General features: G+C 41.0%; 1 long non-coding RNA gene across 1 annotated transcript; it reads right to left on the bottom strand.

Moving 5' to 3' along the window:
* Window positions 1-956: 956 nt before the first annotated feature.
* Window positions 957-23,684, bottom strand: LOC142166534 (uncharacterized). The gene is made up of 2 exons (XR_012696947.1): window positions 23,156-23,684; window positions 957-1,193 (listed from the first exon to the last, which is right to left on the bottom strand). It is a non-coding gene; the product is annotated as an uncharacterized LOC142166534 (long non-coding RNA).
* Window positions 23,685-26,048: the final 2,364 nt, after the last annotated feature.

The raw sequence follows: 26,048 nt of genomic DNA, 5'->3' as shown, positions 1-26,048 counted from the left end.
CAAACTACGAGTGTCATTTTTAGAACCTAAGTTATAACACTTAATAAGAGGGCCATAGGATTAAATGATATATGGCACATCTCAATTTTTAGAAAAAACTTGTATAATTAAAGTAATAGAAGGATGTTCTTACTTATAACTATTTTTGGACTTGATAAAAAGCTATTAGTTGTAAAATTTTTTGGAGTGTATGTATTGGACCCTTAATTATTTGGGGGAGGAAACAGGCCAATCGACAGGCCCAAATTACTGCTTTAAAAAAACTCGAGAATAAATGGGACTGATGGGAATTGGGCTCAAACTAAGCCTAAAATCCAAACCACAAATGGACCCTAGACCCCATCAGGTCTGGTCTTGCCCACACTGTATCATTTGGGCTGATATCAGGCCTAAAATGACAACCCTGGATAAATTAAGCCCCTTTTACCATATTTACTACTCACATTGCTACAACAACAATATATGATACTAAATTCAGGAAAAGGTTAACATGTTGAATTAGTGTATGAAATATTTATATTAGCTAAATCAAAGAAAATAACATCATAACATATAAGTATAAAATGTGAAGTGCATATGGGCCAGAATGAGGCCTAAAGCGTCCCCAGTCTCTGCAATCAGCTGGCCTGCCCATGTGATATAGGGGAATTTCTCAATGGGCTCAACATCGAGCCCAAATATATGCAACATCACAAATATGTAACCAAAATGCTTTAACAATCCAGTAAAGATTTGAAAACTGAATTTATCTACCAATATATCTGATTATCAGCAATTAGCATTAACCATGAAAACTACAACTCAACTCATTTATAAACTAGTCTAAATTTAAATTCCCAACTTTCTTAAACAACTAAAATTTGTATTTTTTTTACAGAACACACACAAACCATTCTAACACCTATCAATCATACTAATAAGACACTGTAACAACTCATCTTCTCAAAAGCTATACATGACTCAAAACAACTACCATTAGTGACATGGAATCCTTAAATGCATAATATTTGAACAAGAGTTCTACCAGAAACAGTTCTGCACACAAGAATCAAAGATCAAATATACAAATTATTCAGTCCCATATTATACAACATTTGTATGAGCCTTAAACATTTAAATAAATCCAAACTTTCATTACAACACATAGATACATGCTCCCCACTTCTCTGATCATATAAGGTCGAGAAGAGTACCTGGATATCGAAATAAAGTAAAATAGAGTAAGGGCTCAACACAACAAAACTAACGAGAATAACAGCAAATCAACAATAATCAACCTTTCTTCAAACCATATTTTAACCAAGAAAACAAGCAGAGAATTTCTAAAGTTTTGCTAAAAAAAGAACGAGAGATAATCCAGCAATGCAGAAAACTTTGTATTTTTTTAGGGCTCAGATCTCTGTGTGTTTTTTGAACTTTTTGTGCAGAGGAAATGCTGATGATCTGTGTGTGTGAGTAAGGGAATGTTTTCCTTTTATAGAGTGCACAAAACGGCATCAAAAAGGAATATTCTAACCTAAAAATTCTAAAAATCAGAATAGTACAACATCTTTTACAGTTGTTTGTCCTTTTTCTTATCCAATATCAGCATTTATGCTAAGGATGAGGACAACTGCGCAGAATCTAGAACATTCTAATTTTTAACCTATGTGAAAACCCAATTTTACCCTCCCATTTACTGATTATTGCAATTTTGACCTATTTTCTGACCTCAATTCAATCCCAACCCTCTTTAGGACCTTCAGCTAAGTGATTAGGTTGCCTAGTGGTATTGCCATTCAATTTCTGAAATTAAACTAAAGTTTAAATTGCTGCTTAGAGGTTCAAACCTAAATTTAAAATCAGTTAACCCTAAGCAATCAATACATGTAAACTCAGATTCAGACAACTAATGAGATTCAGCATGCTTTGTGCAAAGAAACATCAGAAATCAAAATTAACTTATTTTAAATAAGACTGGGCTGATTCAGGCTAAAAGCTAAATCAATCCAGATTTAGCTGAAATAGGCAATTAATTAAGCATTAACCCTATCCTAATTGAACTAATGGACACTGAGAGCACACTTGCAGGAAAAATAAATATGAAAGAACAAAGAACAAAAACAAAAGGGTTATCGGAAATTAAACGTGCTAAAACATGGCAAATTAAATTCTTAATGATGAAGTTTAATCATGCAATTAATGAAGCTAAATTACTTCAAACAAATAATCCAACCTAACTCCAAACAAGTAAAATGTTCAAATTAACTTAAACAAATAACCAATAAAACTAATTTGAAAAATTACATACTCAAAGCACATTCAAATAAGCAGATAATCAGAAATTATCTCAAACAACCAAAGGAAAAAATCAGAAACAAAACAAGAAAAAAAAAGAAAGAGGAAGGGTACTGTGAACAAAGAAGGGTATGACCTAGCCATGCTTCAGTGGTGACTTCGAAATGGGTCGAAACTAATGCAAAATGATTGCTCTTATAAAACGCAATCAATTCACATGAGTCTCGGCCCAAGACGAACAAAATACTCCAAAAAATGTGCAAGGTTGAACTAGCATCTCTTCTGGACCCTTTGATCTAACATTCACTGATTTTGGCAGGGTTTCTAGGGTTACTGGTAAGAGATACGAGGTGAGGGGAGTGTGGTGGTTGTCTGGTTGGAAATTGGACGGGTTTGAAAAGGTTTGGGTGAACTAGGGTTTGGTATCAGATCTAAAATTGGAGAGATTTGAGGGAATTGGTTTGGGGATTTGGAAAGGGGAGATGACAAGGATTGTCTGGTTAAAATTTGGGGAGGTTTGGAGTGGCGCCGCCGCCGTGGGGCGATTTCTGGCGACGGCGATGGGCAGAGGTTCAAAGAGATAAGAGAGAGGGTGAGAGAGACGAAGTGAGGGGGCCTTTGGGGGGTAAGGGTTAGTCTTGTTAGGACAGTTATATATGTTTGGAGGGTTATTACTTCCGGGCCGTTGGATTACCAAGATCCAACGGCTATGATGAAACAAAGACAAAACGGGGTCATTTGGTGGTGGGTGATCCTGGACCGGGTAGGCAATTTTGGGCCTGGGTTTGGGAATGGGTTTGGGTTAAAATTTGGGCTGGTTTGGGGCAAAATTAAACCAATTTCAAATTTAAGAGACCCTCTCTTCAAATAAACCTTTATTTCCTTTTTCTTTTCTTTTTCTTTTTTCTTTTTTTTTATTAAAATCCTAAATTAATCTTAATTGTAAAATGAACCAATTACCTAATTATAAAAATTACTTAATCCTAAATTAAAAGAGAAAAGTCAATAATCCAAAAATTAAAAGGTAAACAAAATGTAAAATGAGCTATTTTTGTGATTTTTATTTTTAATAAAACAAATAATTGACTAATTAATCCTGAAATGTAAAAACAAAATCTAAATGCAATGTATGGTATCTTGGCATTTTTCATGATTTTAATAAAAATTAAACGTGCACAAAAATACAAACAATCAATGAAATCCGACAAAATTCATATAAAATGGCAAATAATTGGACAAAATCTATTTTTTTGGATTTTATAGGAGTAATTCATATAGGGAAAAAATCACATGCTCACATTCACGAGCCCGCAGATGCAACGAGTCTCCGCATATGCGGATTTTGATAGGTGGGGCAGGACTCGCAGAAGTGGATTGGAATCCACAAGCGTGGATGCACATGAGTGAAGCATGTACCCAAAAGCGGTCCCACAGGTGTGAATATTGGGCCTCAGGTGCGGCTAATCGGGTTCTTAATTGATTTTCATAGAAGTAAACTTTCTTCCGCAGAAGCGGAGCCGCAAGTGCGGCTGGTAAGTCCGCAAGAGCGAAAAGGCTGGGCAAATATTTAAAATCGAGGGCTTGAGTCTTCTTCTCAATTTGAGAAGTTTCGGGTGCAAACTTAGAAAATTTTTTAAGAGGTTTTCACCTAGATTGAAGAGGTAAGTGAATATTGATCACTTTTATCCATGTATTTTGAATACTTATTGATTATTTCACCTAATTAGTATGAATCTATGTTGGAATTTGGGGATTTTTGACCCATGTATTGGAGAGTAAGATTTGAGAGATTGAGGGCCGATTCGTGGTCGGCATTAGGTGATTTTGGTATGTTTGGACTCATTATTGAATGGGCATTTAGATTTTGTAAATATTTGTGGATTCTGAGACTTAGGTACGAGGTTGACTTTTGGGTTTCCCTTTTGACTTTTGTTAAAGAACTTAGTTTTATCGAATGGAATTGATTCCTATAGCTTGTATTGATCGTATTAAGTTGTTTGTGGCTAGATTCGAGTCGTTCAGAGATCGATTCATGATGCAAGGGCTTGTTGGAGTAGAGTTTGCACGGTTCGCGATAAGTAACACTTCTAACCTTGGTATTGGGAGTATGAATTCCCGAACTACGTGTTATGTGGTTGGAATTGAGGTGGCGCAAATACTAAGTGAATGGGCGTGTGGCCATGGACGATAGTAGTTGTGACGCAGTTGATTTTGTTGAATTGTGTAGTTACCTAATCTTGTTGTTATTCATATAATCACCATGTGTTTGAGAAATTGAGTTGTGATCCATGTTAGAAATCATGTTTAGGCTTTATGCTGACACTGTTGGGACCCACAATGGTCGTTTCTGTTGTTGAGTTATTTGCTTAAATTGCAGTTATGTACTTAGTTGCATTCATAATTTACATATCATATCTCAATATCTGTTATTATTTATTGTTACATCATGTGTCATTGTTAGGGCTGATTGGCATGAGATTTATAAGCCCGAGAGAATGGAGAGATGGATCACTGAGTGAGTCCGAGGGCCTGATTGTGAGTGATATTTATGGGGTCGAGATGCATGTCATAGCATGCCATGTGGGCTTATATTAGCTCTTGGGCAAGATCCGCACCTCTAGAGTCTGACATACCAGCAATAAGCGTAGGTACCATTGAGTACCAAGTGCAAGTTTTGAGTGATTGAGAGTGTTGTGTGATTGGGAGTACTGAGTGATTGAGCGTGCTGATTGAGGTTGAATACCCTGAGAGCATGAGTATATGAGTCTGTTAATGTGTTGCATCACATGTGACATGTATATTTGACATGGAAACATAGAGATGTGATATACCTCATGTTATCTATTCTTGGCATATTTTACTAGTATTGAGTCTCAATTGTTGATCTTGAAAGCATGTCTACTTTTTTGTACCATGTACAAGTGATTATGGGATTTCTCCGAGTTATTATTGTCATGTTCCTATCATATTTGTACTGTTATTATATAGATTTGGATTATACCTATCTGAGCTCGTCACTACTTTTAGACAAGGTTAGTCCTGTTACTTATTGAGTACATTGGGTTGGGTATACTCATACTATACTCCGCACTTCGTGTGCAGATCCAGGTACATCTGGACCCGGTCGTTGCTAGAGCATTACCTGCTTGGAGACTTTGGAGGTAGCAGCTTTGGGGTGATGACCCAGCTGGTCGTTCTATGAATTTACGCCTCGATCCCCCATTAACTATTTTCCCCAAGTTTATTTCTGCTATTTTAATTTGTCGGGATGTTCGGTTTTGAGTTTCGGAGAGTTTTGGGACACTTAGTCCCTAAATGAGAGCTTAAGTGTTGGAAAGTTGACCATAGTTGGAACAGTATGAAGACAACCTCAGAATGGAAATATGATGGTTCCGTTAGCTCCGTTGGGTGATTTTTAGCTTAAGGGCGTGTTTGGATTGTGTTTAGGAGGTCCATAGCTAATTTAGGCTTGAAATGCCGAAAGATGAATTTTTGAAGTTTCCGGTTCGGTAGTGAGATTTTGATTTGAGAGTCGGAATGGAATTCCGAAAGTTGGAGTAGCTCTGTAGTATTGATGTGACGTGTGTGCAAAATTTTAGGTCATTCAGACGAGGTTTGATAGACTTTTTGATCGAAAGCATATTTTTAGAGTTTTTGGAATTCTTAAGCTTGAATCCGATGAAAAATAGGTATTTTGATGTTGTTTTGAGCATTCCGAAGGTCGGAACAAGTTTTAATGAAGTTATGGAATATGTTGGTAGGTTTGGTTGAGGTCCCGGGGGCCTCGGGATGATTTCGGATGGTTGACGGAAAGATTTTTGAATTGGAGGTGCAACTTCATTTTTTCTGCTGTCATAACCGCACCTGCGAGTGTGGGACCGCAGGTGCAGAGCTGCAGAAGCGACGGAGTAACCGCATAAGCGGAATTTGGAGAGTTCAACAGGAACAATAGAAGCGGTGGAATTTCTGCAGGAGCGGTACCGCATCTACGGATGGGGAGTCGCAGATGCGGATCTGGGCCCTAAGTGAAAAGTCGCAGATGCGACCACTATTCCGCAAATGCAGGACCATAGAAGCGGTCCTAGTGCAGCCGATGCGGAAACAGCTAGGCAGAAATATGAAATTTTGAGGGTTTAGTTTCAAAAGTTGGAAATTCGATTTGGAGTTCGGGAGAGGGCGATTTTGGTAAGGAAATTGAAGAGTAGATCATTGGGTAACAATTCTTTGACCTTTTCTAGTTATATTCCATCAATTTATATTTTCAAAATCCTCATACTCTCACGAGTTCATGCATACCAAAATTATCCAAATCTAATGGGCCCGAGGGGGGTTTTGGTCATTTTACCTAATTTTGCGTATTAGCTTAGAATGTCTTTGTAGAATCAGTTACTTGAAGTGTTATTTACATTATGCAAATGAATTGAATAGATTTGGGCCATTTGGAGTCAAATACTCATGGAAAGACCGTGATTTCGGGTTTATTATTGAGCCGGTTCGAGGTAAGTGGCTTGCCTAACCTTGTGTGGGGGACCATCCACTTAGGATTTCGTATATTTGGTAATTGAAATGCCTTGTACGTGAGGTGATGAGTTCGTACTTTTGCTAATTGTTGGAAATCCGATTTTCTTTAAGTAATTACTAGTATGTTTCCTTTCCTATTCTTATTACTTGCACTATTAAGCATGTTGTTAGGTTAGGAAAGCATGTCTAAGTGACTTAATTGCTTTACTTTCTCAAACTACCTTACCTGAATTCTGTGCAGCATGCTAGACTAGAACTACTTGTTCGCCTTAATATGAAATTGCCATTTCTGAATATTTTCCTGTTTCTGCTGTGTATTTACATTAGGACTACGGATGTAGGATTCCGGTAGCTCCCTCCTTGCCTATTTAATTTGGGACTACGGATGTGAGATTTCGGTAGATCCCCCTGCAAAGTTATATGAAACTACGGAATGCACCGGGTAGATTCCCTCCGTACTGGGTATTTACATTTGGGACTCCGGTAGATCCCCGCGCACTATGATTTGGACTACGGGATGGGATCCCGGGAGATCCATTGGATATGTACATATGGGACTACAGGACGGTATCCTGGGAGATCCTTGGTTGTTATTTTGGTGCTAAGTCGCATTTCTTTCCGTGTTTTGCCTTGTCTCTGTAATAGTTGTTATTGCCCTTTTTATATCCTTTGTTACTTTCACCGCTATATTTATTTATACTATTCTGTTTTACACTGTCAAACTTTATATTTTATTTAACCTCAGTAGGGCCCTGACCTTCCTCGTCACTACCCAACCGAGTTTAGGCTTGACACTTACTGAGTACCGCTGTGGTGTACTCATGCCCCTTTTGTGCATGTTATTCATGTGCAGATCCAGGTACTGCTACTCGGTCCTATCACCCTTGAGGCGAGGCGACTGCTCCAGCGACTTCGAGGTATGTCTGCCGCGTCCGCAAATCGAGGAGTCTCTTTCTATTCTAGCTTTTAAACATTTGCCCTTCTGTATTTCTTTTCCTTGTTAGATATTCTGGAGTTAGAGTACTGTGTCGCGATCCTTAGCTTGTGCTTCATGGGTTTCCGAGTCTTGGAAGTATGTATTGGTTTGAGAGTTAAATATTATGTATGCCGAGCAGCACTTTTAAACACTGTTTTATCACTCTTCATTCTGTTTTAATTTGTTTTTATTCCGTATTTTGGTTATCTTCTGCAATTTAGGCTTACCTAGTCATAGAGGACTAGGTGCCGTCACGATGGTTCACCGAGGGTGAACCGGGATCGTGACAAGTTGGTATTAGAGCTCTAGATTCATAGGAGTCATGGATCACAAGCTGGTTTATTTCAGTCCGCTGATCGGTACGGAGATGTTTGTACTTATCTACGAGAGGTTATGTAACTATTTGGAAAAGTTCCACTTTATTTGATTTCCATGTCGTGCGATATTTTGACATCACAATTCTATACTTCTGTCATCTATTCTCTCATAGATGGTGAGGACACGTGCTACCCGAGATGATCAAGCACCCGCGCCCCCTACTGCAGACGTTAGAGGCTAGGGCCAGGGTAGAGGCCGAGGACGTGCATGTGGTGCAGCCAGAGCACCTGCACGAGCTGTCGTCAAGGTACCACCAACAGTTCCAGACGGAGTCCAGGCACCTGACACGCCTACTGCTACTACTACTCCAGCGCTTCAGGAGACTTTGGCACAGTTTATGAACATGTACACCACTCTGGCTCAGGCAGGGTTGCTTCCCCTTGTTGCGGCTACATCTCAGGCCGGGGGAGGAGCACAAACTCCCGCCTCCCGTACTCCTGAGCAGCGAGTGCATGTTGAGCAGGTCCCTGAGATTATTCTTATACCGCTTGCAGTTCCAGTTCAGCCCGATGGAAGGGCATCGACTTCCAAGGAGGAGCAGCTGAGGCTTGAGAGGTTCAAGAGGTACAAGCCTCCTGTATTCAGCGGTCTAACATCAGAGGATGCTCTGGAATTTCTAGATGAGAGTTACTACATTCTCTGTACCATGGGTATATCAGGATCGAGCGGGGTTAGATAGTCTGAATGAGGCTACTTCACTGACTTGGACTCAGTTTTCAGATCTGTTCCTGAGAGAGTATGTTTCTCAGAGCCTCAGGGACTCATGGCATGCTGAGTTTGAGCATTTGCACTAGGGTGCTATGACTGTCTCAGAGTATGTTGTCTGTTACACCAGTTTGGCTAGGCATGCACCAGCCTTGGTTTCTACTGTTCGCGAGAGGGTTCGCCGGTTTATTGAGGGCCTTATTCCCAGCATCAGGTCTAGCATGTCTCTTGAGTTGGATATGGATATTTCTTATCAGCAGGTGGTGAACATTGCTAGGAGGATTGAGGGTATGCATGCTAGGGAGAGAGAGGAGAGGGAGGCCAAGAGGTCTCGAGAGTCGGGCCATTTCTCTAGTGCCCGTTCCCCAACAGCAGGTCGTCATGGTAGGGGTTATATGAGTCACCCTATTCATTCAGCTCTTCCAGCAGCCAGTGGTATTCCAGCTCCTCCTAGACCTTATGAGCCTTATTATGTACCTCCGGTATCTAGCGTGCCTCCTGTGCGGCATGCTTTCAGAGGTCAGTCCAGCAGACTTGGCCCGAGCAAGTCACAGCCACCATGTCCTCCCAGAGCTTATTTTGAGTGTGGTGACACCCGTCATATAGTGAGGGATTGCCCCAAACTTGGGAGGGGTTCACATCCACAGGCTTCTCAGCAACAGCGTGCCCCGGAGAGTTCTCAGGCTATGGTTACAGCTCCATTTGCTACCGCACCTTTTCAGCCAGCCAGAAGTGGAGGTTGGGGAGGTAGAGGTTGCCCTAGAGGGGGAGGCCAGGCCAGATACTATGCCCTTCCTGCCCATACCGAGGCTGTTGCCTCCGTTTCTATCATCACAAGTATTATACTGGTTTGTTACACAGATGCATCGGTTCTATTCGATCTAGGCTCCACTTACTCTTATGTGTCTTCTTATTTTGTTCTGCATGTGAGTGTATCTTGGGATTCTTTGAGTTTCATTGTTTATGTTTCTACTCCTGTGGGAGATTCTCTTGTTGTGGACCACATCTATCGGTCGTGTTTGGTTGCTCTTAGTGGTTTTGAGACCAGAGCCAATTTATTGTTGCTCCGCATGGTATATTTTGACATTATCTTGGGCATGGACTGGTTGTCGCCCCATTATGCTATTCTTGATTGTCACACCAAAACTGTGACGCTGGCTATGTTAGGTGTACCGCGTATTGAGTGGAGGGGTACTTTAGATCATACTCCTAGTAGAGTTATTTCTTTTCTTAAAGCTCAGGGTATAGTTGAGAAGGGGTGTGACGCGTATTTAACTTATGTGAGAGATGTCAGTATTGATACCCCTTCAATTGATTCAGTCCCAATTGTACGGATTTTCCCAATGTGTTTCTTGCTGATCTTCCAGGCATGCCGCCTAATAGAGATATCAATTTTGGCATTGATCTATTGCCAGGCACTCAGCCCATTTCTTTTCCTTCGTATCATATGACTCCTCCTGAGTTGAAGGATTTGAAGGATCAGTTACAGGAATTGCTTGATTAGGGTTTTATTCGGCCTTGTGTATCACCTTGTGGTGGTCCTGTCTTGTTTGTATAGAAAAAGGATGGTTCTATGCGTATGTGTATTGATTATCGCTAGTTGAACAAGGTTACAGTGAAGAACCGTTATCTTTTGCCTCACATTGATGATCTGTTTGACCAGCTTCAGGGCGCACGAGTGTTTTCTAAGATTGATTTGCGCTCAGGTTACCATAAGTTGAAGATCTGGGATCTAGATATCTCGAAGACTACTTTCAGGACTGGGTATGGTCATTACGAGTTCCTTGTTATGTCATTTGGGCTGACCAATGCCCTAGCAGCCTTTATGCATTTGATGCACAGTGTGTTCCGGCCGTATATTGACTCGTTCGTTATTGTCTTTATTGATGATATTTTGGTGTATTCCCAGAGTCGGGATGATCATGAGCAACACCTGATGACTGTGGTTTAGACTCTGAGAGAGAAGAAGTTATATGCTAATTTCTCGAAATGTGAGTTCTGGTTGGATTAAGTGGCATTCTTAGTCCACGTGGTATTGAGTGAGGGTATTCAGGTGGATCCGAAGAAGATAGAGGTCGTGCAGAGTTGGCCCAGACCATCCTTAGCTACCGAGATCCGTAGTTTCCTTGGTTTGGCGGGCTACTACCGTCGTTTTGTGGAGGGTTTTTCATCGATTGCAGCCCCTATGACCAGGTTGACCCAGAAGGGTGCTCCGTTCCAGTGGATAGAGGAGTGTGAGGTGAGCTTTCATAAGCTCAAGACAGCTTTGACTACAGCCCAGTTTTGATATTGCCTACAGGTTCAGGGTCTTATACGGTCTATTATGATGCCTCAAGGATTGGCCTCGGAGCGGTGTTGATGCAGGATAGTAGGACGATTGCCTACGCGTCTAGACAATTGAAGATACATGAGAAAAATTACCCTGTTCATGACCTTGAGTTAGCTTCCATTGTTCACGCCTTGAAGATTTGGTGCCATTATTTATACGGGGCTCCCTGTGAGATTTATACTGACCATCGGAGCTTGCAGCACCTGTTCAAGCAAAATGATCTAAATTTTTGCCAGAGGAGGGGGTTAGAGTTGCTAAAGGACTATGACAACACTATTTTGTATCACCCGGGCAAGGCCAATGTGGTGGCCGATGCTTTGAGTCACCGAGCAGAGAGTTTGGAGAGTTTGGCTTATTTACCAGCATCGAACAGACCTATGGCGATGGATGTTCAGGCCTTAGCCAGCCAGTTTGTGAGATTGGATCTTTCGGAGCCCAATTAGGTTCAAGCTTGCGTGGTTTCTCGGTCTTCCTTATTTGATCGTATCAAGGAGCGGCAGTATGATGACCCTCATTTGCTTGTCCTCAAGTACAAGGTTCAACACAGTGATGCAAGAGATATGACTATTGGTGATGATGGGATATTGAGGATGCAAGGTCGGATTTGTGTACCCAATATTGATGGGCTTCGGGAGTTGATGTCTGGAGGAGGCCCTTAGCTCGCGGTATTCTATTCATCCGGGTGCCGCGAAGATGTATCAGGATTTGAGGCAGAACTATAGGTGGAGGCAGATGAAGAAAGATATAGTTGGATTCGTAGCTTGCTGTCTCAACTGTCAGCAGGTGAAGAGCTTCAGCAGATAGAGATTCCGGAGTGGAAGTTGGAGCGGATCACCATGGACTTTGTAGTTGGGTTCCCACGGACTTTGAGAAAGTTCGATGCTATTTGGGTGATTGTGGATCGGCCGACCAAGTCTGCTCACTTTATTCCTGTGTGTACTACTTATTTCTCGGAGTGGTTGGCGGAGATCTATATCCGAGAGATTGTTTGTCTGCATGGTATTCCGGTTCCCATCATTTTAGATAGAGGTACTCAGTTTACATCACGGTTCTGTAGAGCCGTTCAGTATGAGTTGGGAACTCAGGTGGAGTTGAGTACAACCTTTCACCCTCAGACAGACGGACAATCCGACCGCACTATTCAGATTCTTGAAGATATGCTACATGCGTGTGTGATCGAGTTTGGAGGGTCTTGGTATCAGTTCTTGCTATTGGCGGAGTTTGCTTACAACAATAGCTATTAGTCCAGCATTCAGATGGCACCGTATGAGGCTTTATATGGGAGACGGTGTAGATCCCCGGTGGGTTGGTTTAAGCCGGGTGAGGCTAGATTGTTGGGCACAAACCTGGTTCAGGATGCTTTGGAGAAGGTTAAGGTGATTCAGGACAGACTCCGTACAGGCCAGTCTAGACAGAAGAGTTACGCGGACCGGAAGGTTCGTGATGTTTCCTATATGGTTGGAGAGCGGGTTCTGCTTCGGGTTTTGCCTATGAAGGGCGTTATGAGATTTGGGAAGAAAGAGAAGTTGAGTCCTAGATTTATTGGCCCTTTTGAGATATTGAGGCATGTTGGGGAGGTTGCTTATGAGCTTGCCTTACCTCCCAGCTTGGCAAGAGTTCATCCGGTATTTAATGTTCCGATGCTCCGTAGGTATCACGGTGATCCGTCACATGTGTTGGATTTCAATTCAGTCCAGTTGGACAAGGATCTATTTTATGTTGAGGATCCAGTGGCAATATTAGACAGGCAGGTTAGAAAGTTGACGTCAAAGAATATTGCTTTGGTAAAGGTTCAGTGGCGGGGTCAGACGGTCGAGGAGGTGACCTGGGAGACCGAGCAGGATATGCGCAGTCATTACCCTCATCTTTTCACCACTTCAGGTATGTCTCTATGCTCGTTTGAGGAAGAATGAATGTTTAAGTGTAGGAGGATATGACGACCCGGCCGATCATTCTAAGAATTTACGCTCCGATCCCCCATTAACTACTTTCCCCAAGTTTATTTCTGCTATTTTGATTTGCTGGGATGTTCGATTTTGAGTTTCGAAGAGTTTTGGGACACTTAGTCCCTAAATGAGAGCTTAAGTGTTGGAAAGTTGACCGTAGTCAGAACAGTGTGAAGACGGCCTCGGAATGGAAATCTGATGGTTCAGTTAGCTCCGTTGGGTGATTTGGGCTTAGGGGCGTGTTTGGATTGTGTTTAGGAGGTCCGTAGCTAATTTAGGCTTGAAATACCGAAAATTGAATTTTTGAAGTTTTCGGATCGATAGTGAGATTTTGATCCGAGGGTCGGAATGGAATTCCGTAAGTTAGAGTAGCTCTGTAGTGTTGAATGTGACGTGTGTGCAAAATTTCAGGTTATTCGGACGAGGTTTGATAGATTTTTTGATCGAAAGCGTATTTTTAGAGTTTTTGGAATTCTTAGGCTTGAATCCGATGAAAAATAGGTGTTTTGATGTTGTTTTGAGCGTTCCAAAGGTTGGAACAAGTTTGAATAAAGTTATGGAATATGTTGGTAGGTTTGGTTGAGGTCCCGAGGGTCTCGGGATGATTTCGGATGGTTAACAGAAAGATTTTTGGAATTGGAGGTGCAACTTCAGCTATTCTGCTGTCATAACCGCACCTGCGAGTGTGGGACCGCAGGTGCGGAGCCGCAGAAGTGGCGGAGTAACCATAGAAGTGGAATTTGTAGAGTTTAACAGGATTCGCAGAAGTGATGGAATTTCCACAGGAGCGGTACCGCATCTATGGATGGGGAGTCGCAGATGCGGAATCTAGGCCCTAAGTGAAAAGTCACAGATGCGATCATTGTTCTGATACCGCCGATGCGGAAACAATTGGGCAGAAATATGAAATTTTGAGGGTTTAGTTTCCAAAGTTGGAAATTCGATTTGGAGCTCGGGAGAGGGTGATTTTGAGAGGAAATTGAAAAGGAGATCATTGGGTAACAATTCTTTGACCCTTTCTAGTTATATTCCATCAATCTATAGTTAGTTTTCTCATTTAATTTTGGATTGGAGATGAACATTGGGGAAAAGTTGGAAAAAAGTTCTTAGACCAAAAATTCGACTTTTTATTGGGAATTTGACCTTAGATTTGGATAATTTTGGTATGCATGAACTCGTGAGAGTATGAGGATTCTGAAAATATAAATTTTACCCGATTCCAAGACGTGGGTCTGAGGGGCGTCTGTTACTTGAAGTGTTATTTCAATTATGCAAATGAATTGAATAGATTTGGGCCATTTGGAGTTGAGTACTCGTGGCAAGAGCGTGATTTCGGATTGATTATTGAGCTGGTTCGAGGTAAGTAGCTTGCCCAACCTTGTGTGAGGGACCTTCCCCTTAAGATTTGGTATATTTGGTAATTGAAATGCCTTGTACGTGAGGTGACGAGTGCGTACTTGTGCTAATTGTTGGAAATCCGGTTTTCTTTAAGTAATTACTAGTATGTTTCCCTTCCCGTTTTTATTACTTGCACTATTAAGCATGTTGTTAGCTTAGAAACGCAAGTCTAACTGACTTAATTGCTTTACTTGCTTAAACTGCCTTACTTGAATTCTGTGCAGCATGCTAGACAAGAATTACTTGTTCGCCTTAATATGAAATTGCCATTTCTGAATATTTTCCTGTTGCTACTGTGTATTTACATTGGGACTACGGATATGGGATTCCGGTAGCTCCCCCCTTGCATGTTTATTTTGGGACTACAAATATGGGATTCCGGTAGATCCCCCTGCACAGTTATATGGAACTACGGGAATGCACCTGGTAGATTCCCCTAGTACTGAGTATTTACATTTGGGACTACAGAACGAGATTCTAATAGATCCATGTGTACTATGAGTTGGACTACGGGACGGGATCCCGGGAGATCCATTGGATATGTACATATAGGACTACAGAACGGTATCCTGGGAGATCCCCGATTGTTATTTTGGTGCTAAGTCGCATTTCTTTCCATGTTTAGCCTTGTCTCTGTAATAATTGTTGTTGCCCTTTTTATATCCTGTGTTATGTTTACCGTTGTATTTATGTATACTGATAGGGCCCTGACCTTCCTCGTCACTAACCCGACCGAGGTTAGGCTTGACACTTACGGAGTACCGCTGTGGTGTACTCATGCCCCTTTTGCGCATGTTTTTCATGTTCAGATTCAGGTACTGCGACTCAGTCCTATCACCCTTGAGGCGAGGCGATTGCTCCAGCGACTTCGAGGTATATCTGTCGCATCCGCAGACCGAGGAGACCTTTTCTATTCAAACTTTTAAACATTTGCCCTTCTGTATTTCTTTTTGTTTTTAGATATTCTGGAGTTAGAGTACTGTGTAGTGATCCTTAGCTTGTGATTCATGGGTTTCCGAGTCTTGGAAGTATGTATTGGTTTGAGAGTTAAATATTGTGTATGTTGATCGACACTTCTAAACACTATTTTATCACTCTTCATTCCGTTTTAATTGTTTTTATTCCGCATTTTGGCTATCTTCCGCAATTTAGGCTTACCTAGTCGTAGAGGACTAGCTGTCATCACTATGGTTCACGGAGGGCGAACCGGGGTCGTGACATTTGGCATCCTCAGACCTCGGCTCTCCTTCTTTTCAGTTTATTTTGCACCGTTCTATCTATTTAAATAGTTGTATTATAAGTCTTGATTTTATTGTCATTAAGTTGCTCATGTACTAGTGACACCCGGATTTTGGGAATTTTGTTCTTTAGTTGCAGTATTTCTTATCGGTTCTTTATGAGATTTTCACTATTAAACTTTTTTCATCTTGTTTCAACTTAAAATGCGTAGTTATTTTGTGATTGTCGGCTTGACTAGTACCGTAATAGGCTCCATCACGACATGTTGAGGTTTGGGTCGTGACAAGTTGGTATTAGAGCACAGGTTACATATGTCTTATGAGTCATGAGCAGGTTTAGCAGAGTCTTGTGGAATGGTACGGAGACGTTTGTACTTATCTTCGAGAGGCTACCAAACCATTAGGAAAAACTTCACTTTCTTGTATTCTTGTCGTGCAAATTAGTTGATTCTGGAAACTAAACTTCTACTATTATATTCTCACACAGATGGTGAGGACACATGCCACCGGATCGGGGGGACAACCACCAGTACCACCTGCTAGGGTCGTGAGAGACCGGGGCCGCAGTAGAGGTTGAGTTACAGCTCGTACAACAACTAGAGCAGCACCCGTGGAGCCACTAGTTGCTCCAGCGCAGGAGAAGATACCAGATGTGGTTGAGCTGGTTGGACCAGCTCAGGCACCAGTTGTGCCCATTGTGATTCCAGGCTTTCAGGAGGCTTTGGCCCAGATATTTACTATATTCACTAGCCTTGCATAGGCTATTTCAGTTCATACTGCACTAGCCACTTCTTAGGCCGGGGGAGGTGCTCCGACTCCAGTTGCCCGTACACCAGAGCAGGTGGTTTAGGGACATTGATTTTGATATTGACTTGGTGCGGGGCACTCAACCCATTTCTATTCCTCTGCATCGTATGGCACCAACAGAGTTGAAGGAATTCAAGAGCAACTTCAGGAGCTTGTTGATAAGGGGTTTATTAGGCCTAGTATGTCGCCTTGGGGTGCACCGGTTCTGTTTATGAAGAAGAAGGATGGTACTATGCGGATGTGCATCGACTATAGGCAGTTGAACAAAGCTACAGTAATATATATATCATTTGCCACACATTGATGACTTATTTGACCAGCTTCCGGGAGCTAGAGTGTTCTCTAAGATTTATTTGAGGTCGGGGTATCACCAATTAAAGATTCGGTACTCTGATATTCTAAAGATGGAATTCATGACCCGCTATGATCACTATGAGTTCTTTGTGATGTCTTTTGGGCTGACCAATGCCCCAGTAGTATTCATACATCTGATGAATAATGTGTTCCAAGCATATCTTGATTCATTTGTCATAGTATTTATTGATGATATTCTGGTGTACTCACATAGCCAGAAGGAGCATGCACAATACTTGGGTATTGTATTACAGAGGCTGAGAGAGAAGAGACTTTATGACAAATTCTCTAAGTGTGAGTTTTGGCTCAGTTCGATGGCGTTCTTGGGGAACATGGTGTCCAATGAGGGGATCAAGGTGTATCCGAAGAAGATTGATGTGGTTTAGAGTTGGCCCAGATCATCTTCAGCTACTGAGATTCGGAGTTTTCTCGTCTTGGCCGTATATTATCGTCGCTCCATGGAGGATTTCCCATCCATTATAGCGCCTTTGACTAGGTTGACCCAGAAGGGTGCTCTATTCAGGTGGTCGGATGAGTGTGAGGCGAGCTTTAAGAAGCTCAATACTACCTTGTCCACAAATCCAGTTCTAGTTTTGCCTTCAAAATCGGGTTCTTACATAGTGTATTGTGATGCTTCTTGGATTGGTATTGGGTTTGTCTTGATGTAGGATGGTAGAGTGATTGCTTATGCTTCACTCTAGTTGATGCCTAATGAGAAGATTGCCTCGTTCATGATTTGGAGTTGGTAGCCATCATTCGTACATTGAAGATTTGGAGGCATTATCTCTACGGCGTGTGTTGTGAGGTATATATAGATCGTCAGAGTCTGCAGCAATTGTTCAAGCAAAAGGATCTAAATTTGAGGCAACGGAGATGGTTGAAGCTGCTAAACGACTATGATATTACCATTTTGTATCATCCAGGAAGGCTAATGTGGAGGCCGATGCCTTGTGTAAAAAGATGATAATATGGGTATCCTTGCATACATTCTTGTTAGTGAGAGACTACTTGCGTGAGATGTTCAGGACTCGACATTCGTTAGGTTGGATGTTTCGGAGCCTAGTCAGTTTTTAGCTTATATGGTTTCTCGGTCTTTCTTAAATGATCGCATTAGATAGCGTCAGTATGATGACCCCCATTTGCTTGTCCTTAAGGACATAGTTCAGCACATTGATTCCAAGGAGGTTTCTATTGGGGATGATGGGGTGTTGCACATGCAGGGTCTGATTTGTGTGCCTAATGTGGATGGGCTACGTGAGTTGATTCTTAATGAAGCCCACAGTTCACCGTACTCCATTCATCCGAGTGTCATGAAGATGTATTAGGACTTGAGGCAACACTATTGGTGGAGGAGAATGAAGAAAGACATGGTGAAGTTTATAGCTTGGTGCTTATCAATAGGTGCAGTACGAGCATCAAAGGCTAGGCGATTTGCTTCAGAGGCTTGAGATTCTTGAGTGGAAAAGGAGCGTGTCACCATGAACGTCGTAGTTGGGCTCCCACAGACTTTGACGAAGTTTGATGCTATTTGGGTGATTGTGGACCGAGTGACTAAATTTGCACATTTCATTCCAGTTGGGACTACCTATTCTTCAGAGCGGTTGGATGAGATCTATATCAGCAAGATTGTTTGCCTTCACCGTGTGCCGGTGTCTATTATTTTAGATTAGGGAACGCAGTTCACATCACACTTTTAGAAAGCAGTGATGCGAGAGTTAGGCACACGATTTGAGTTGAGTATAACATTCCACCCTCAGATGGACGGATAGTTTGAGCGTACCATTTAGATATCGGAGGATATTCTACACGCTCGTGTCATGGATTTTGGGGGTTCTTGGGATCAATTTCTACCGCTTGCAGAGTTTGCCTACAACAACAACTGCTAATCGAGTATTCAGATAACTCTATATAAGGCCTTGTATTGGAGGTGGTTTTGGTCTCCGATTGTTTGTTTTGAGCTGGGTGAGGCTAGGCTATTTTGTACTAACTTGGTTCAGGATGCTTTGGAAAAGGTTTAATTCAATTTGGGAATGACTTCGCACGACATTGTCTAGACAAAAGCGTTACGCTGATCGGAAGGGTCGTGATATTGCCTACATGATAGGGGATAAGGTATTGCTTAGAGTTTCGCCCATGAAGGGTGTTATCAGGTTCATGAAAAAGGGCAAGTTGAGCCCTTGGTATATTGGCCTTTTAGAGGTGCTTGGGAGGATTGGAGAGGTGGCTTACAAGCTTGCATTGCCACCTAGTTTATCGAGCGTTCATCTAGCGTTTCATGTTTTCATGCGCCAGAAGCATTTTGGTGATCTATCTCATATTTTAGACTTTAGCACAGTTCAGTTAGATGGGGATTTGACTTATGATATGTAGTCGATGGCCATTTTGAATCGGCAGGTTTGAAAGTTGAGGTAAAAGAATATAACTTCAGTGAAAGCATATTGGATAGGTCAACCAGTCGAGGACGATACTTGGGAGACCGAGTGAATGATGCAAAACAGATATCCATACCTATTTGAGACTCCAGGTATGATTCTAGACCCATTCGAAGACAAACATTTATTTAAGAGGGGGAGAATGTGACGAGCCGACCGGTCGATTTGAGTATTGTATCCCCGTTGCCCCATTTATTACTTATTCTATTTTCGTTTGTTGTTATGTGACTTTATGGGGGTTGTTGGTTTGGTTCCATGGATGTTTCAAAATGAATTAGGACACTTAGTCCCAAGGTTGGAAGCCTAAACTGAAAAAGTTGACCAGATATTGACTTATGAGTAAATGATTCTAGAATGGAGTTTTGATGGTCCTAATAGATTGGTATGGTGATTTTGGAGATAGGAGTGTGATCGAATATTGATTTGGAGGCTCGTAGATGATTTTGGCTTGAATTGGCGAAAGTTGGAAAAGTTGAAGTTTAGCGGGTTGAGAGATTTGATCGAGAGTGACTTTTTTGTTACCGGGCTTGGATTTTGGTTCTGGAAGTTGGAATAGGTCTATTGTGTCATTTATGACTTGTGTGAAAATTTGAGGTCAATCGGAGTGGATTTGATAGGTTTCAATATCGATTGTAGAAGTTGGACATCCATTAGTTTCATTAAGCTTGAATTGGGGTGCGATTTGTGTTTTTGATGTTGTTTGACGTAATTTGAGGCCTCAACTAAGTTTGTATTGTATTTTAGGAATTGTTGGTAGGTTTGGATATGGTCCGAGGGGCCTTGGGTGTGATTCGAATGTAATCGAATTAAGGTTTTGACTTGAGAAAATTGCGGAAGAGTTTCAAGCCTGGTGCAATCGCACCTGCAAAGAAATGGTCACAGGTGCGGGACAATAGAAGCGAGCATGGGGTCGCAAGAGAGGTCTTGCATTTGTTGGAAGTGGTCGTAGGTGCGAGGAGTCTTCCGCGTCTGCGAGCCCAGAAATGCGACGAGTCTCCGCAGATGTGAATTTTGATAGGTGGGGTGGGACTCGTAGAAGTGGATCGAAATGCGCAGGCGCGGATACACATGAGCGAAGTTGGGACTGCAGAAGCAGTCTCGCAGATGAGAATATCGGGCCGCAGGTGCGGCTGGTCGGGTTCTTTAATGATTTTCGTAGAAGCGGAGCCGCATGAGCAAAAAGGCTAGGCGGATATTTAAAATCGAAGGTTTGAGTCTTCTTCTCATTTTAAGAGTTTTAGGGTGCGCACTTAGGCAATTTGTTAAGAGGTTTTCATCTAGATTGAAGAGGTAAGTGAATTTTGATCGCTTTTATCCATGTATTTTGAATACCCATTGATTATTTCACTTAATTAGCATGAATCTAAGTTGGAATTTGGGGATTTTTGACCCATGTATTGGAGAGTAAGGTTTGAGGTATTGAGGGTCGATTCGTTGTCGGGATTGGGTGATTTTGGTATGGCTGGACTTGTTATTGAATGTGTTTTTGGATTTTGTAAAATTTTATTGGATTCCGAGACATGGGTCCGAGGTTGACTTTTATACTTTTGTTAAAGAACTTGGCTTTATCCAATGGAACTGATTTCCATAGCTTGTATTGATAGTATTTCTTTATTTGTGGTTAGATTCGAGTCGTTCGGAGGCCTATCCGTGAGGCAAGGGCTTGTTGGAGTAGAGGTTGCGTAGTTCGAGGTAAGTAACAGCTCTAAACTTGGTACTAAGGGTATGAAGCCCCAAACTACGTGTTATGTGGTTGGTGTTGAGGTGATGCACATGCTAGGTAACGGGCGTATAGGTGTACACCATAGTAATTATGACCCGGTTGATTCTGTGGAATTGTGTAGTCACCCAATCTTGTTGTTATTAATGTAATCACCATGTGTTAGAGAAATTGAGATGTGATCTATGTTAGAAATCATGTTTAGGCTATATACTGGTGTCACACCTCCTTTTTTACTACACCCCGGAATGGTATTAGGGAGTTTTTCTATTTTAAGTGATAATCGAAACAGGATTATTTATTTAAAAATCAGAGTCGCCACTTGGGATATTTAGGGTGTCCCAAGACACCAATTTAAAATCCCGAATCGAGAAAAGTTGACTCTATTTACGGTCTGCGAACACAGAAATTCGGGTAAGGAATTCTGTTAACCCGGGAGAAGGTGTTAGGCATTCCCGAGTTCCGTGATTCTAGCACGGTCGCTTTGATCATACTTGGTTTACTAAATTATTTACTTACTCATTTTGGAACCTATGTGCTTTCACCTCTTAACCACTTTTAAATTAAGTAAAATATCTTGAAAACGGGTCACGCGTACGTGTAACCATTTGTTTGGCGCGTCAAAAATCATGTCATGCGGACGTGTCCACAATTAGTGATCCTTTATTATTATGAAGAAAAGTTTGGCCAAAGTTGCGCGGATGCATACTCTGGTTTGGTTTATAGAAATCGTAATCATGTCACGCGAACGTGTCCACAATCACGATAGTATATTCAACGTACATCAACAGCACTTGAACTCCCATCATAATATGACACCACGAAACTGAAGGTTCCCTCTAATTTTACATGTCAATGTATATAAATCTGACTTCAACTGATAATAAAGGACTCAATTATCCCAGAACCTATACATAGTTGAAGATCACATAATCAGATCAATTATCAGACCCACACTCATCCATCCATCATGAAATAACATGATATTAAATAGGACAGGTAAATTGAAGAGTTCAAATCTCTTCCAGCAACAGACTCATATCAATAGCCTTAAAGCTATGATCTTTTTTTCGTTCCACCCATTTTTCTCAAGATTAATATTAAATAAACAAGGGAAACCAAATAGGGCTTTTTCAAATAATTATCAGATCTAAATTTCAAAATATTTGTCATTTTTATATCTATGTTACGAAATTAATACAAGGTCCATGTACGATAAATGGTGGATGACACACCTCGGACTGCATACACTAAAGTTAATTTAACGGCCTATTAGCAACACTTTTATTATTAAGAAAGCTTGTTCAAAGTTGCGCGAACGCATACTCTGAACTAATTTTTAGAATCGTAATTATGTCACGCGAACGTGTACACAATCACAATTGTATTTTAAACCCGGCTAAAGGCTTTTATACGAGTGTTCACTTTTATTTCATAAAAACTTCGATACCAAAACCTATTAGTGCAATAGCAGCCTGTCGCAATTCATAAGGCCAAATCCACATGGCTTCCATAATTCTAATTTACCACAAATGGAATTCCAATGCTAAAGAACAAAGTAATGTCTACTGCTACAATTTATAAGACATGTGATCTTAGCAATTTATGGGGACCCCCTTAAAGATAAAGCAAAAGTACATTTCATGGTGACACAAATTAATTAACCCATTCTTCTTCAAAGTTAAAAATCAACGTGAATAGTTTTTTTTATTTATACAAAATCTTCTTACAAAGAAAAAAAGAAAAAAAAAATATCATTTTTCTTACAATTAAATCTCCTAGTATTTCCAATGCACCAAATTAACTAATTACTAACTTCTAATAGCAAAGAACTTTTAACAATGAACTTCTTAATACTAACTTTAGATTCTAAGAAAAAGACATCTCAAGCTAAATCTGGCAAATGTTAACAGTACCATTGGAGGAGAATGATTACAACTAAGTAAGTCTAGGAACCTTGACTATAGTCACATAAATGTAAAAATGTCCTCAAGGATTAATATCATGGAGAAAACTCATCGCAACACATAAAAATAACAGTCCGAATAATAGAAGGAGAAGAGGAAAAATGAACCTCAATGAACCGTTTAATTGACTCTGTTCGGAAGTGAATACAAAGTGATCTAGCAGCGAATACTTGAATCACAACCACAAATTCTTTGCATCTTCGATCCAAATAGAAACCTTGACACTAACCCAGATGGAACATGGAATCGGCAAACGGAGAACTCGAACTCTACTGGACTCAAACCACCAAAACGGTTGAACGCACCGGAATGCGCAAGCAGCTGGAATAGCGTGAAGAAGAAGGAGCAGCGATGGGTGGTGTGTTGAAGGTGACGAATGGGTTCTCCGTGCTGCTGCCCTTAGGTTTTAGGCTGCTGCCGATTTTTTCAGATTTTTCCGGCCTTAGGTCCCTTAGCGTTAGGTCTCCATCTTTGGGTGTTAGCTCTTGGTTTTTCTGGAGAAGATGAAGAACAGTGGGGGTCTCGTTTTTGATTTGCGGATGACTTAATGAAGACGCAGTAGCAGCTCTCCAAGGTTTTGGAAGAAGGAGGAGCTCAACGTTTGTTTTTGCTCATTCTTAGATCTAGGATCGTCCAAATTCCAGAAAACGGCGCTGCAACTTTTTAGGTCTCTTTTTTGCCTTCTAGCGTGTATTTTCAACTGCTAGTGTTGTAGGTATATGTCTAGGTCTTGTTTGTTTTATAGGGTTTTTAGGTTAGGGGTATGGGCTTTGGAATTTGACCAAAGACTAAAAAAATGGATTACAAGATTAAAATGGGATAAACTAACCCAAAACTAACTTTTCTTCTAAATATACAATTTATAATATAAGAATATAAAACTAATCTTAATTAATTGAATTAAACTATATTAAAACATGAAACTATTTTTGTGTTTTCAAGATTATATAAAAATAAAAATAAGGTGCTATTTTATATATTTTTTACTTAAATTTATGAAAGATACGTAAACTAAAATATTTTTGTAATTTTTTTTTTTTGACGAAATAAAGTAAAAACGTTAAAATTAGTTGAAATAGCGCTATTAGGCCTAAATTAAATATTTACAAGCTAAAATATAAAAAATATTGGGGAGGGTCAAAAATCACATGTCTACAACTGCCCCTCTTTGACTGGAAATACGAAGAGTTTTCAGACAAAGAACGACTGGACAGGTTTTTCGACCCGACCCTTATTTGGAGAGACTTAAACTAAGAGAGAGGGGAATGTGACCGAGCCCTGGCATCTGAGCTGCCTACATATCCTTAGCTATAAAGGAATCAAGTCACGTGTATTTCAGAGGTGAGTGAGATGATGGGGTATGCCGAGGTGGAGAGCCGGTCGAGGTGCCGTTCCGCCGAGGTTCCGGTCCGCGGTCCTGTTATTACATCAAAAATCAAAAGATGAAAAAGACTAGCTAAGTCTGTCAACTATGAGTTACAAGATTCCTATCTATAAGTATTTTGAAGCTTGATCTTGAGCCTTGAATGGTTCTCCATGCAGACTTTGGATTTAAACCTTGACGCTTGCTAGTTTCAGGTGCTAGCTCGATCTTCTTTAGATTTTCGTATCAAGACCGGACATGTAGTGCTTGTGACCTCAACCATGTCTTGAGAAGCTCATATCTTTCATCAAATTATGCATTTAGATTAACTTCTTGCCTTTCTCTTTTTTTCTTTATTGTGACTAACTTCTGTTGATCAGCTCAGACTGTTGACTCGCATTCTTGTCGCAAGCTTCTTTTGTTGCTGACTTGAATTGTAATCTGAGATTCTTTCCCTTTTCTTCAGGTGGACTCCTGATTACTGAACTCGAATTATAATCTGAGATGCTTTCCTTTTCCCCAGGTGGACGCCTGATTACCGACACTTAAATTGTTTCCCTTCCCTAAAACTGGTGTTGTTCTCCCTTTCTCTTCAGGTGATCGCCTGATTGCCAAAATTTTATCTGTATTCCCCTGCTTTCTAGGTGGGCGCCTGATTGCCAAGACTTTGACTGTATTCCCGTGCTCTCCAGGTGGGCGCCTGATTACTGAACTTGAAAGTGTATTCCCTTGTTCTCCAGGTGGGCGCCTGATTTCCACAAAATAAACAAAACAAAGAAAACGCCTGCCCTGGTATGGCATGTTACCAAACATCAGTAAGAACTTTGAGAATTGAAACTTCAACTATACTCCCTTGTTCTCAAGGTGGGTGCCTAATTGCTGAACTTGGAAATGTGTTCCTTTGTTCTCCAGGTGGGCGCCTGATTGCTGAACTTGAAAAATGTATTCCCTTGTTCTCCAGGTGGGCGCCTGATTGCTGAACTCGAAAATGTATTCCCTTGTTCTCCAGGTGGGCGCCTGATTTCTACAAAATAAACAAAAACAAAGAAAAGTTCCTGCCCCAGTTTGGTGGTTGGGCACATACGTGATTGTTAATTGAATCTTGTTACCAAATATCTCTATGAATCTGAGAGCTAAATCTCATTATCCAGGAGGGTCCTGAAAACTCCTAGTTGAATGATGGTTTTAACATCCAAATTATATCTTTTAAATGTGTGACTTCCGCTAAATCTAGTTATCTAAGAAGGTCTCAAAACTACATCCCATTATCCAGGAGGGTCCTAAAAATCACAAATCAAGTCTTATCTTAAGAGTGACAACTTCAGAGCTAAATTCAACTTCCTAACGGTGAAACTTATGCTAAATCTTAGCATCTAAGGTAGGTATTAAACTAAGTCCCATTATTTAGGAGGGTCCTGAAAATTTCAAATTGAATCTTATCCTAAGCATGAAAACTTCAAAGCCAAACTTATATTTCCTCAAGGTAGAGTCTATGCTAGATCTTGTTACTCATGAACGTTTTGAATTTTAACTAAGTCCCATCGTCCAGGAGGGTCCTGAGAATTTTTAAGATTAAACCCCATTATCCAGGAGAGCCCTGAAATTTTAAAATTAAATCCCATTATCCAGGAGGGTCC

Source organism: Nicotiana tabacum, chromosome 11 (assembly GCF_000715075.1).
Source record: "Nicotiana tabacum cultivar K326 chromosome 11, ASM71507v2, whole genome shotgun sequence".
NCBI classification, from domain to species: domain Eukaryota; kingdom Viridiplantae; phylum Streptophyta; class Magnoliopsida; order Solanales; family Solanaceae; genus Nicotiana; species Nicotiana tabacum.
This window is presented reverse-complemented; position numbering and strand designations above follow the sequence as displayed.